The sequence below is a fragment of the Jaculus jaculus genome, chromosome 7, assembly GCF_020740685.1.
Source record: "Jaculus jaculus isolate mJacJac1 chromosome 7, mJacJac1.mat.Y.cur, whole genome shotgun sequence".
Lineage (NCBI taxonomy): Eukaryota > Metazoa > Chordata > Mammalia > Rodentia > Dipodidae > Jaculus > Jaculus jaculus.
Window position 1 is genome coordinate 94209625 of NC_059108.1, and position 15259 is coordinate 94224883.

The 15259-nt window shown below is 38.8% G+C and overlaps 1 pseudogene; it reads left to right on the plus strand.

Moving 5' to 3' along the window:
• Window positions 1-13709: 13709 nt before the first annotated feature.
• On the plus strand, window positions 13710-14415 carry LOC101605358 (annotated as a pseudogene).
• Window positions 14416-15259: the final 844 nt, after the last annotated feature.

Consider the following 15259-nt stretch of genomic DNA (forward strand, 5'->3'; position numbering starts at 1 on the left):
TTCCTCCCACCCCTATCACCATACTCAATATTAATTATTTATGGAAACAATTAATATAAGTCATAGAATCTTTTCATAGTGTTGTGGTTGTCACAAGTTGTTTTCTGGTTGGTTTTAAGACCCACTACATATGCAGGAATTCGTGTCTGGTCGTTTTAATCTGGCCAAAAGCCTATGAGTAAAAAGTCTAAGCTCTAGTTGGGAAGTTACTGTTGTTTTTCTTAGTGGATATGATATGCCTGCCAATTGGCCTGATAATGATTTATATTTAAACCAGTAGATCATTACTTCTGTGATCTTTTGTCAGAAAAGCTTCTTTGTTTTTGAATGGGCAGCAATTACCAATCAAAGTGCTAAGAATCAGTGACTATTAAATGCTGAGTCCTAAATGGGGCATGTATGTCATCCTTTTAAGGGTCAGGGGCTTAGAGAAAGACAGAGTAAAGAGAATGTAAGAGCTGTAGGGAAGAATGGAGCGTTTTGAAATGCTGCCAACTGACCATGACATAGTCATTGGCCTCTTGATCTCAGCAACTGCAGTTACCTTCAGGAGACTTGAACAAGATTGGGTCCATTAACATTACATGATGAAAAGGAGAGGAATTCAAAAAGTCCCTTCCCACCCTAAGAACATTTAGGCATTTACTAGTTGTTAGAAGGGAGTGTATCTCAAGAGGCCCTGCTCTTCTCTGAGTGCTTACAGGAAGTTAACTGTTGCTGGTTGCTGGTAGACAAACAGACATTTTCTTCTGTGGTGTTGATGCTGTTTGTTGTAGTCAGGTTTTCATTGCTGGCAGAAATCACCTGACTAAGAGCAGCTTGAGTGGGGGGAGGCTTATTTTTGCTTATAGACTCAAGGTGGAAATTCCATGATGGCAGGGGAAAACAATGGCATGAGCAGAGGGTGGACATCACCAATGGCCAACATCAGGTGGACAACAGCAGCAGGAGAGTATACTGAACACTGGCAAGGGAAAACTGGCTATAATATCCACAAGCCTGCCCCCAATAGTACACTGCCTTCAGGAGGCAATAATTTCCAAATCTCTATAAGTTGGGAACCTACCATTCAGAACACCTAAATTCATGGAGGACACCTGAACCAAACCACCACATTCCATCCCTAGCTGCCATAAACTAATTATTATCTATGATATGAAATGCAATGCATTCGGTCTGTCTTTAAACATCACCATAGTTTTTATCAATCCTAGTGATATTCAAACATTCCCATAGTCCAAGATCTTTTAACTGTGCCATAATTCTAAAAAAAATCACCCCCAAACCCATAATCACACAGAATATACACTCACACTGAAAAAGATGGCATTGGTCATAGCAAAGAAATATGCAACCCATATAAGATTTAAACAGAGCAAACATCAAACTCTGTAGTTTCAAGTCCAACAACTCTAGTCAGTGACAAATCTCCAAATCTGATCGTTGTAACCAACAAGTCTCTGGAGTTCTAATTCCACCCCTCCAGCTAGGTTACTTTGCAGTCTTGGTAAACTTCTCCTGGGGTCAAAAACTCTCCTTAGCAGCCATCAAGTGGTCCCGGTATCTCCCCTATGTCTCCACTGCAATCCACAGTTCATCCTCAGGGCTCCATTGGGTCTCCATGCAGGCACCCAGAAAACCTGCTTCACACTGCCCATGGCTGTTTCCAAAACACAAGACTGTGTTGAAAATTCAATGACCCTCTCTTTCATGCATATCTTATACTCCACAATACCAGATGGGGTACCAATTTGTTAAACCAGGGGTGGATAAAGCAGACTTTGAAGAACAGCATAATCCTTCAGCATTTAGACCCTGTCAAAAGACTGCATTCTTTCTGTTGTCCCAATGCAGGATAACTGGCCCAGTCTCAATGGTTGTAATCTCTCATACAATTGCAGCTGAATGGGCAGAAATTTGGGGCCAAAGGTTTCATATTTTCCTGTGCTATATCCCTCTGCTCTCATTAGTCTGTTTCTATGCAATGTAACCCTGCACAAGTTCTCAGGACATGGGCATAACAGCAAACCTTTCACACAAACTGCTTTTACCCAGTCCAGGCAAAGCTCTTTCTCACCCTCATCAGCCAAACCTCACAGTCCATAGTTCTTACTGCATTTAGGTCTTTCAACTCTGATCAGAATAGCCCATGAAACGGTATTTATAGCACTACAAAGCAACTCTTAGGCCAATCCTTCCACATTCCTCTTGAAAATCAGCTCCAAAAGGCCAAAGCCACAGTCAGGTGTCTAGCAGCAACCCCACTTCTCTGGTACCAACTGTACTGTTGCAGTCAGGTTCACATTGCTGGCAGAAATTACCTGACCAAGATCACCCTGTAGGAAAAAGGGACTTATTTTGGTTTATAGACTTGAAGGCATAAGATTATGGCAGGGAAAAATGATGGCAAGAGCTGAGGGTACATGTCACCTCCTGGCCAACATCAGGTGGACAACAGCAGCAGGAGAGTGTGCTAAATACTGCCAAAGGGAAGCTGCTATAATACCCATAAGCCTGCCCCCAACAATATACTCCTCCAGGAGGCATCAATTCCCAAATCTCCATCAGCTAGGAACCTAGAATTCAGAACACCTAAGTTTATGGGGCATACATGAATCAAACCACCACACTATTGAAGTCCCCATGCTTCTGTAAGAAATCTTAAATAAACTTATTGGTTCAACAAGCTAGATGAGTTGAAACATCTATTTGGTCTCCATTAGTGCCTTCTCAAGGATAGACAGATATATGTTCATCTCCATAGTAAAAATTCAGACAATGTCTTATTTATGTATTGTTTATATGTACTAGATCATCTTAGAAAATTGATTTCTCCCTATAATTTATCTCCACATCTGAATGAATTTCAAGCCTTATCTCTAGCTCCTAGTTTTCTCTGAGTACCTCATTGTTCAATGCTGTCATCTGAAATCCCTTCTTCCTGGATTGTCAACTTTATTATGCCTAAAAAACAATGTGTTAGCTTCCTCTGAAACAAAATTTACCCTGAAATTTATATGTTTCTACACTTCATATCTAATTATATCCATCAACCATTTTCACATTTTCAAATCATGTCACATATATGCTCTCTTTTTTAATTAAGTAGAAACTTTTAATAAACACATAATGTATTGGTACCATTTCCCTCCATCCTGCCACCATTCTACTGAGGACCCTCCTCTGAATTCTCTGGTATTGATCATGGGGTTGTTTGTTATGAGTTGTGAGAGCAACAATTAGTCATTATATGGTGGGGGTAGGCAATGCCTGTGAGTATTTTCTCCCATCTGGTGGCTTTTGCAATCTTTCCTACCCCCTCCTCTGCAAAATTCCATGAGCCTTGGTGCGTGTGTTCTAAATGCACTTTAGTGTTGAGCTTTCAGCAGCTTCTGGATTTCTGCTCTGGTATGTTTTGAGTATCCTCAGTGTCCATCTCCATCACCATCACCCTGACATAGGTTGTCAGGCTCATCAAGGAATCATCGCTGTTGCTCATCTTGCCAGTTCTCAACCCACATTAAGGCCCATTGGTAAAAATTTAAAGCCTTCTTTATTTGAAGTGTCTGAAGGCAGCGTATGGCCATTTACTAGATGACCACTAAAGTATGGAGAGAACAGAGTCATCCTCTAGGAAATCAAGCAAAAGAGATTGATATTATATTATATAAAAATATTGAGCAGCAGCTATAGTGGATGAACACAATGGAAGAAAGGAATTCTGTAGATTTAGCTCAAATCATATTTTTTCCTGATTTTCAAAGTCAGTATCTAAGTTCCAACTAAATATTTTATTATTTTTTTCTGTTTATTTTTATTTATTTATTTGAGAGTGACAGAGAGAGAGCACGCACGAGAATGGGCGCGTCAGGGCCTCCAGCCACTGCAAACGAACTCCAGACGCGTGCGCCCCCTTGTGCATCTGGCTAATGTGGGTCCTGGGGAATTGATCCTCAAACCAGGGTCTTTAGGCTTCACAGGCAAGCGCTTAACCACTAAGCCACCTCTCCAACCCCCAACTTAATATTTTTTAATATTTATTTATTTATTTATTTGAGAGAGTAAAAGAGAGAGAGAGAAAGAGGCAGAATCAGAGAAAGAAAGAGTGTTCATGACAATGCCTCTAGCCACTGCAAATGTACTCCAGAAGTATGTACCTCCTTGGCTGGATGACATGGATCCTGGGAAATCAAACCAGTGTCCCTAGGCTTCTCAGGCAACCACTAACCACTAAGCCATTTTCCAAGCTCCCAACTGAATATTTACTTCAATTTTCACGGATGAATATTTCATAGATTAATATTTGTACAGTGGAACTATCAACTTTTGCAGTGGACTTGCAAAGCCGGGACCACCAGTCCGAGGGAAAACAGAGCCTTGGGAGGTGGGCAAGGGGTTGGCAAAGTGACAAACAGACACACACACAAGGTTAATGTATCTGAGTGTGCTTTACTGAAGTAGAGCATCAGGTTATATACAATTCTGGCTGCATAAGCTTAGCCTTTGTTTATTTAAGCCGTACAATTTCTATGAATAGCCTGTTCCAGGAGAGGCACAAATACATTGAGTAAGGATTACAATCATAAATTTAATAGTTAATATCTCACCAAAATCAGTGTTAGACAGACAGTGGTTACAAATGACTGTTGGGAGCCATTCTGGCTGGACTTGTATCCATATCCCTGGGCTTCTGGCTGCAGGACATTAGCAATACTTTAACAGGGGCTGGAGAGATGGCTTAGCGGTTAAGCGCTTGCCTGTGAAGCCTAAGGACCCCGGTTCGAGGCTCGGTTCCCCAGGTCCCACATTAGCCAGATGCACAAGGGGGCGCACGCATCTGGAGTTCGTTTGCAGAGGCTGGAAGCCCTGGCGCGCCCATTCTCTCTCTCCCTCTAACTGTCTTTCTCTCTGTGTCTGTCGCTCTCAAATAAATAAAAAAAAAAAAAAAAAAAAAAAAGAAAGAAAACTTTAACAGCCTTCCTGCAAGTAAGATGTGTATCTTCAGTGTCAGAAGCTCTCTGGCAGCAAGACATTAGCACAACCATAAACAGCCTACCTGTAAGCAAGATTAGGTATCTTCAGCCATTTGGCTGGTCCTCTGTACTGAGCAATGATTGAAATGCAAAAACTCTGTAACAGGAAGGTTTTTTGATGGAACTTGTAAAGCTCATAAAATCTTTGTCTATGGAAAAACTGTTTGTAAAAAGATATAAAAGGGAATGCTGTGAAATAAACCATGTCTTCAGTCCTGGCTTCAGCCCTGGACTGGAGTCCATGCTTTCACTCTTTCTTCTGTCTTTCCTTAATCTTCACTCCCCATCAGGCTCGAACCCTTTCAGCCTGCAGGCTCCGGCAAATGACGTTTGGTTTTTAGCCTGCTTCAAACATCAAGTATTTTTAACAAAAGTTCTAACAGGGTGACTTCATATCTCTAATATATTTTCTTCCTTGAACCATGCCATAAAAAGGTAAACAAGCACAAAGGTGGCCTCAACCTAGCAAGTCTGTCCACAAAAGTTAAAGATTACCAAGAAACATGCTTCCCACCATTGTTTACTAGCATATCCCTATTCCTATACACTCCTGTATAAGGTAATGGTTCATTGATTGGTTCTGGTCCTCAGAATTCTGACTATGGCTTGAAACAACAGCAGAGTCTTTGGAGGAAGTGTCACACCATCAGGTGACTCAATTTTATGGAGACTTGTTCCATATCTAGTTTTTACTAAATCGTGAAAGAACATCATGCTGCTGTCACATGTCAGGAACAGAACAGTAGTAAAGAAGAAAACAGCTATCAGAGAGCAGCAAAAGGCACTAAAACCTGGAGAATGCACGTCCTTCCACGAGGCTTTCTTCCTTGAAGCTTTCACCTCAGCCTGGCGTACAAGTCATGCAGACTCCACTGTAGTTGGCGTGGCAAACTGTGTTCCTTAAATTTTCTCCCCACTGTCTGCTCTTCATTTAAGATGATACCAGTATTAAATTATGTTTTTAAGGAAGATATTTAGGAGTTATGCTTCATTCTTTATTTTTCTCAACTCCTGTTATCAATCTATGACCAGTCCTTGTTAATTCAATTTCCAGTGGTGGGGGGGAAGCATACCATGTCTTCTGCTATAGGTTTCACACTATTTTTAGTTATCTGTCTCTGGCCATTATATAAAGAAGAAGAAGGAAGAGGAGGAGGAGAGGAAGGAAGGAGGAAAGGAAAGAAAGAAAGAAAGAAAGAAAGAAAGAAAGAAAGAAAGAAAGAAAGAAAGAAAGAAAAAAAAGTGAAACAAAATCAACCAAATGTTCATTAGTAATTCCAGCCTCATATTATCTCAGTTATTTAAACAGAACCTCTTTTTTTTTTAGTTGTTCCCTTAAGTCATTGTGCTTCTGTCTTTCACTTCTTTCCTGACCATATTCTATTTCATCATTATGATCCCAAAAAAGGCTTCTCAGTTCATCCTGCACAATGCAACATCTTCTCATTATGCTACATAATTTATTTTGTTTTTCAATGCTTTTTTTTTGTTTTCTTCATATCTCAGTAAATATATGACATAGTCATGATTTCATAGCTGAGAGCTAAAATCAACACCTTGTGGTGCTGGATGAATGCTCTGCCAATGAGGCATATATCTAGCCTTGGTATTTTCTTTTTTAAATGTTTTGTCTTTCTGTTCCATAAGATAATGTTACTGCTAGCAGAGATCTTATATGTCTTATTTATTCATTGATTTTTCTACAGGAATTAGAATGGTGCCTAATGACAATATCCATCTCTATGGATAACTGAAAATGAAAGTTTAAAATCAACAATGACCATTTCCTCAGAGAACATACTCAAGGTCGTCTTTCTGATCCCACATGCTCTTGTCAGTACCTTCCGTCAATGAGCAGAGGTGTGAGAATTGTGAGATCCTAAAGGTAGAGATGGAGATGTAAATTTCTTTATTTCAGATGTCAAAATTTCAAAAATCTCTGACAAACAAGAATCCTCTGCTCAATTTAACTGAGAATTCATCATTGAGGAAGAACTTTTAGTCTGTAACTTTGTTTGCGTTAACCTGGCAGGACTGTGAAGGGAAAGCTGGATACCACAGCACCTGCCTGGATCCAGAACTTCCTCCCGGTTATTGGAAATGCTTCCATGACATCAGTCTCCAACAACAGGAGAGGGATTACTAACTAAAGACAAAGAGAATACATGAAGTTGGGGCAAGTTCTGGTCTCCTCAAAATTTCAGTAGGAAACTGCATCAGAAGTTTTCTGTTGGGAGCTATGAATCAAACCTCGGCCATGTTAACAGAAACCGCCATATAGCAAGTTAAGTTTCTACTTCCTCACCTAATATTCAACTACCAAGGGATCATACACTTGGCTGAATACTCCCCCATACTGCCAGTAGCTGATGAAGAAACAAAGGCAGCCCACCGCTGAATAGCAGGCCTCCCCTTCTTTTGCCATAGAGCAAAATCCTCTCCATTTTGCCTGGGCCTGCTCATAAGCTGACTCACTACTCAGAAAGCTGGTCCATCCAGCTTTCTGTTAGGTACTTCTGGAACATTGGTCAGCAGACTGCTTACAGAATCTTATCTTTTGCAAAAGGCCACTTTATGGTCAGGGTGTGAAGCCTGGTGCAGTCAGGATGTTAAGCCATTGAGGCAAGATGAGATTAACACCTAATTACATCCCCTCTAGGTTTCCTGACAACTCCTTGCCCTGACCATGACCCCTGCCCCCTACAACCCTATATAAACCTACATGTAAGAATAAACTCTCAAGGCCTTGACAAACATCTAGCATGGTCTCCTTCTTGTGTCTGTTTGCCTTCTCTCATTCAGGTATTTCTCCCGGAGTCCTTGTTCAACTCCCCGCTGGCCGGGGCAGTTTTCTTTCCTTTTTATTTATTTATTTTTTTTGGTATGTGTTTGACTTTCTCCCACTCACATTTTAACTTTGCATATAGGTCCTCTGGAACCAGGGAAGATGTAGAACAGATATTTCTAGAAGCAGTGATCAAGAAAGTGTGGGTACTGGGGTACTGTTCCAGGTTCAACGATTTTTCCTCAAATTTCATTGTGTCTTTTTTTTTTTTTTTTTTTTTTTTTTTTACGGCTGCATAGATTCCATTGTGTAGATATACCACATCTTACAATGAGCGTTTGATCAGAGAGACCTACAAGGTTTCCTAAAAGATAGATAGATTTATGTCAGAGTACTTGATGACCCACCAAAGTTTAGTGGTAAGACCCTACTACTGAAGACAGCATATGCAGTTGACACATAACATGAAATGGCATGGCTGGAAGCTAAAAGAGAGTCATTCCCCAGACAGTCAGTGTGTCTAGTGCCAGAAGGTGCTACATGGGTGACTGGGGGAAAATGACCAATATCTGTCCAAGGAAATCATGGTCTAACCTACTTAGCAGCAAATAACCTGTTGTGATGCCCACACAAGTGCAATAGTGGCACACAGCCATGGTGGGGAACCAACTGCTCTTGATTTGGCTAACTGAACCCCTCAGTGGTATGGAACCTGTAGTTGGAGCTGGGAAATAAGTCAGAACCATATCCAAACATTAGCCCACTCTCCAATATCAAGCTACCATCAATCATGGGACACAAGAGGGCCTACACCTATTAAATGTTCTATAAAAAAAAAATGTAAGGGTTATCTCATTTGTCCTGGTGCTAACTTACTCTCCATTGGAGAATTTGCTTCTCTTTGTCAGGTAGATGTAGATACTAAGGAGAGAGCCACCCCATCATACCTCAAAAGGGCCCCAGCTGAAACAAAGAAAAATTGGTGAAACTAGAAAGGGTGCTGTTTTCCTGATGAACTGCATACCAGCATAAGGGGGAAGGAGAACAACACAGAGAAAAATCAACTCCTACCAAATCAGAGAGCCAGAGCCTCAGAGGTCCCCAATACCTCATCACTGAAGCAGACCAAAAATTAACCCAACATGGCTCAGGGAAATTTTGTGGAAGAGGGGGCGGAAAGAATGTCAGAGCCACATGTTGTGTCATGATATGCAGAGACATTTATCTTACCCATAATTGTGGGCTAACTCCACAATGCACAACCCATATACCTCAACAAGGAGGGGCCATTGGGGAGGGGGTAGATCACAGATAAGCCTAATAATGTTGCCAAACTGACTGTATTTGCTGAATACAAAACTAATTAATTTTATATATATATATATATATATATATATATATATATATATATATAATTTAAAAATAAATAAATAAAACTTAGATGAAAATGTTTAAAAAAGTAAGTGTGGGTACTGTAGTACGTACAATAGGTATAGAAAATGCATGTGAATTTACCTGATATATAAATCATGATATTATTTTGCAAAGAACAGAAAATTTAGAGTGTTTAGCTGTTCAAGAACAGTACGTCACCAATCCTCTTTCACCCTAAAGAATGATCCCAGTCTTTTTGCTTCTTGAGTACTTTAAAGACTGTGATGTTTATGGATTAAGATCAAATTCAGTAATAAGGCTTTCTGACAGGAATTTAAACTTTTTAAGAAAACAATTATTAACCACTTTTCTTCTTCTACTGTTAGCACTAATTTTTAATCAGTGGTATTAAAAGATATAATCAAAGGATACTCATCACATTTCAGCCTTTTAAAGCAACTTTCACCATTGTTCTAAAGTAACATTTCAATATTGGTCTGCTTGTTCTTGTAGCTTTGTGATTACTTTCAGAATGACTTTTCAATCATTTTAAATAGGCAGAAAATTCCCTTCTGAGTCTATTAGTTAGATTTTTATGCTTCTGCAAGCTAGAAACAATATTATTCATAGTACTGTATGAAATGGAGAAAAGATTTTGTAATTCTAGCAAGTTGGCTACTCCTGAGTAGTTACAGCAGGACCACATATTATATTCATTTGAATAATTTGTAGATATTTCCTCCAACTTGTGAAGATTAGTTTTGTATGCTCAGATATTTACACATCATTAATTGTCATTTCTGTGTTGCAAAGTAAATCTATTCTAGGTGGTAAGGTCAAGAAAATAATGATTTTTAGTATTTTTAATCATATTCTAATACTTAAGAACAAATCTACATTATATATTGCTAAATATCTTGCCTCATCACAAACACGTAGAAACCTATTACCTGAATTGTGCATTCAGTTTGGTCTAATGGTGCTTGTAAATAAACCATTTGCATAATGAGTAATATTTATAAAAGCCAATTACAACTAATATGCATGACCTTTTGGCATCAAGTAAGCTAATAACCTTTGAAATGTGTTCTAGATCACTCAGTGCTAAAAGGAAATAAGTAAATAGAAAGCAAGTGACCTGAATATGGGGCAATGAAAGTGATTTTCTGAGTTAGCTGCACTTTTAAAAAGGTGCTAACTAAACACAAACACATGATTTGAATGAATAAATACATTTTCATATCTATCTTCAGATAAGGAACATTAAAAATGAATCATGTGGAAATTATTAAAACTAGATGCAAGAACCTTAGTTTACAAAATAATGTCTAAAAGTAGAATTATCTTCAACATTAAATATCAAGATTCTGATATTTGAAAGCATTGATTTCTTAAAAGACATATACAGTTTATATCTAGACAGGTTCAAGGTTTAGGTCTTTGTTTAGTCACATGTACTTAATGTAAACAAATGATTATGTGTTATAATACTGAATCAGGTTGTAACTTTTAATATGATTATAATAGCTCAATATATTTAATTTACTTTTTAAAAATATGTTGATAACTAATCTATTTCATCCGATACTGGTAGAAGTATAGCTTACCTTGCTGAGGAATTTTCATTTATATATACTGCATTTGAAATCTTTTATTTAGATTTATATAGACTCTAGTATGGCAATCTAGCCCGAGTGAGATAATGTAATGGATCCAAAGAAAACTGTGTATTATTCAGTAAGGAACTAATGAGAAATTGCTTGATCTGGGTTTAGTTTTGCTTTTCTCCTCCATCTTACTTAAATTATTAGAAATAGAAATTCAGAGGTATGGAGGTGGCTCAGTGGGTACAATACTTACTGTGGAAGTGTGACAAACTGAGTTCTGAACCCCAGAATTCAATGTAAACAACACAGCTTGTGTTCTGAATGTAAAATGCTCCCTGTAGGTTCATGTGTTTGAACACTTAATCCACAGATGTCCTTGCTGTTCAGAAGGACTGTGGAACACTTCATAGGTGGAGCTGTGCTAGAGAAAGTATGTGGGGGAGGGGTATGAGCAGTTATTGGGAGGAAGGAGTTCATGGGGGTAGGCCTTGAGGTGTTAACAGCTGTGCTCCAAATCCAGTTCTTTCTCTGCTCTATTTCCTGCGATGTGATGACAGCTTCCTGCTCCTGCCATGCCTTCTCTGCCATGATAAAACTTCCCTGAAAGCTGTAAGCCAAAGAAAACTGGTTTGATATTTTGCCCCAGCCACAAGAAAGTAATAGCCATCTTTGGCAAGATAGGAAGGAGGCTGAGACAGGAGAAGCTGAGAATCTGGCATCCAGTTTTCCAAGTTACAAAAAAGAGACTCTGACTCAAAACAAAGGTGGAGTTGAATGTGGTGGCCTGTACCTTTTGCCCCAGCATTCAGCAGACTGAGGTAGGAGGAGCCCCACAAATTTTAGACCAGTCTGGGCTACCAGTGAGTTCCAGGTCAGACTGGAAAAGAATGAGATCCTTACTTGAAAACATAGAATAAGGTCGAGGTCATGGTCAGACACTTGAAAGTTTGCTCTGATTTGTATGTATACACTATGTAGCACATGGTTGCCTGCACTCACATAGGAACACACACACAGTAATAACAACAAAAATTCTCTAAAATCCAAATAACATATGAAATAGGTTTTATCGTTGCTAACATTACTAGTTTTACTTTTGTGTAGCATAACTAATCTTACAGCATACTGCCACAAATAATTGTTCCAAGTAAATCTACTTATTTAGATTTTCATTCTTATCTTTACCTTTTGGTCACTTTGAACTTACTTGATCTGAATTTTTATAATTATCCAGTGATTATTCAGCCATATCTCATGCAGCCCAGTGCTGTCTGATCTACATTCATACGATTTTGGTATACTTTTCTTCTATCATGTTTCTAATAGTATCATATATATTCAGTTTTCTCAAAATTTTACATTGGAAGCCAACCAACGTGACCAAATGCTTATTTCCACTTATTTATCAATTTATTTGTTTATTTTTGAGGCTGAGTCTCACTCTAGCCTAGGCTAAGCTGGAAATCACTCTATAACCCAGAATGGCTTTGAACTCAACAACTTTCCTCCTGCCACAGTCTCATGGGTGCTGAGATTAGACTGAGCCAACACCTGACTCCAAAAATTTTTAAGTATTACTACATGTAAGCACAGTGGAGGATTCCTACACAGTGTAGAACTTTACTTTCTCATGAGATATTGAGTCTGATGACATGGTACTGAGGGGGTACAGTTAGGGTGACTGGACCCCTGGAAGTAAGTAAAAGGCCAAAAAGTCTGCACGTGCTAGAAATTAATAATCTGACTTTTTATCTCTTGCCTAGTTACCTAGACTTGTGTTTTTTTTTTTTTCTTCCTTTTTTCCACAAACAACCCACACCCCTCCTTGGAGGGAGGTCTTTAATAGGATTTAAACATTGTTGTTGATCATGTTCAGCCGCCAGAAGTTGGTGTGAAGGCTATCCTCTTCCTGAGATAAACCCTAGCCCTGACCAACCAGCTGTCCCTCTGGTTCACCTGAGCTGGAAAATAGCCCAACACTATAAGGTTATAAATACCTTTGCAAGGGAAGGGCAGGCTCTCTGAGCACTTGGGAACTTCCTGCTGTGTGTGAATTTTTCCCTCCCAGGACATCCATGTGCTTTTACTTGGTTCTGTACTTCCCTCAATAATATATCCCATTATAGTATAAGTGTACATGGTAAAGTGCAGGCAGCACTGTAAGAATAGAGCTTATTATTATAGTGATGTTGATATTAAGTATTGTTGTTGCTTCTTAATTCAATAATATTTGTGGCTTGAAGATTTTTGTGTGCACACAGGCATTAAAAAGTGGTTTTTCAACCAAGTGATGTCATAAGATATCACAAATAAATTGACATTTATTCTTTGCACCTAAGAAAGGCTAAGGTTTCCAAAGAAATTAAATGTGAATAATTTTAAGATAAGCTGGGGTAAAGATAAGTTGGGGATAAGTAAAAGAGGTTACTTAAGCACAATTAAAATTCCAATAAAGACATGGAATACCTGCATTAAAAATAGTAATAAATCCAATAAATAAGATTAAAATTCATCTACTAATTGAAATTGGGTGAGTCCATTCAGGCAGTGTTAGACTGAGTCCACATAGGGCAAGAACATGTTATGAATCACTGGTCACTATAATCACATATTAGTGGGAATAACATTAGCTAAACTAGTGCATTAACACACATCCCCCACAGGGAATACTTGAGGGAATACTCCACACATAACAGTCAAACCATCTCAAGAGCCAACAAGAAGAAGATCACAATAACTAAAATGGACCAGGAGGCTTCCGGGGGGTTGGGGACCAGGGATAGAATGAAGGGACCGGGACCGAGTGGAACTGTAGGTCTGGATGAGGTGGCTGAGCCAAGCCCTTGGAGTGGTGCACCATGTTGCAGGGAGGACCCACGAAGTGCCTCAGCAGGGTGGAGCGATTCACTTGTAGGACAGATCAGACATTTTGTCACAATGCCTGAAATAAATACCAACCATGTTGATAAGCAACAAGTTCAACTTCTGGCGGAGATGTGTATTCTTATTGATGAAAATGACAATAAAATTGGGGTTGACACCAAGAAGAATTGCCATCTAAATGAAAACATTGACAAAGGATTATTACATCGAGCTTTTAGCATCTTTTTGTTTAACACTGAAAATAAGCTTTTGCTACAGCAGAGATCAGATGCTAAAATTACCTTTCCAGGTTGTTTTACCAACAGTTGCTGTAGTCATCCGTTAAGTAATCCAGGCGAGCTTGAAGAAAACAATGCCATTGGTGTAAGAGGAGCAGCACAGAGGCGTTTAAAAGCTGAACTGGGAACACTCTTGGAAGAGGTTCATCCAGATGAAATGAAGTACTTAACATGAATTTACTATAAGGCACAATCAGATGGCATCTGGGGTGAACATGAAATTGATTATATTTTATTTTTGAGGAAGTATGTTACCTTGAATCCAGATCCCAATGAGATCAAAAGCTATTGCTATGTGTCAAAGGAAGAACTGAAAGAAATTATGAAAAAAGCAGCCAATGTTGAAATTAGCTCCATGGTTTAAAATTATTGTAGATACTTTTCTCTTTAAATGGTGGGATGACTTGAACCATTTAAATCAGTTTGTTGACCATGAGAAAATACATAGGATGTGAGAGCATAAGTGAATGAATACTGAACAATTTCTTTACCTAGTTAAGAATGGGATTTTTTTTTGTGTGTTTTAAAGTAGGCTCCCTCTTATGATACAGATACTTTTCAGTGAGAACTTATGTGGGTGAGAAAAGAAAAGAACTGACTTATAATTTTGTACTAACTTATTTGTGCTCTGCTGTTTGTAAAAGATTTATGATGCTAATGTAAAATGGATACAGCAAATAAAACAATTTAAAAGTAGAAAATTAATTGATATGACAAACTTGATGAAATAAGTAAAACTATTTACATTTTGACATTTTCAGAACACTTTCCTATTTTCAGGTGCTTTATATATTATTGAATTTTATCATAGCCTAGAAAATGAGCAAAGGAAAGAGTTTACAAAACAGTCCTCATTCTCTGATTAAACTGTCAGAGCAAGGCTATATAGTAGCTCAGTGATAGTGTGATTGATGAGCCTGTGGGGTGTTGAATGCCCCTGGTGCCCCCACCTCCCACAAAGAAGGAAAAAATGCAGAGAGGATCAAAGGAAAGTAAGTGGTATCCAGTCAGCATTCTCAGTCTTCATACCTGACTGATTTCAGGAGTTCCTTCAAAAAAAAAAAATATTCAGATTCTCCAATTTCTTCCATACTATGACAGTATTTGCATATAACTTCGCACATCCTCTCTTCCTATTCTCTGCCCCGGCCAGTGGGGAGTCAAACAAAGAAGCGAGGGGAAAAATAACCTGAATGAAACAAGGCAAACAGACACAAGAAGGAGACCATGCTAGATGTTTGTTACGGCCTGGAGAGTTTATTCTTACATGTAGGTTTATATAGGGTTGTAGGGGGAAGG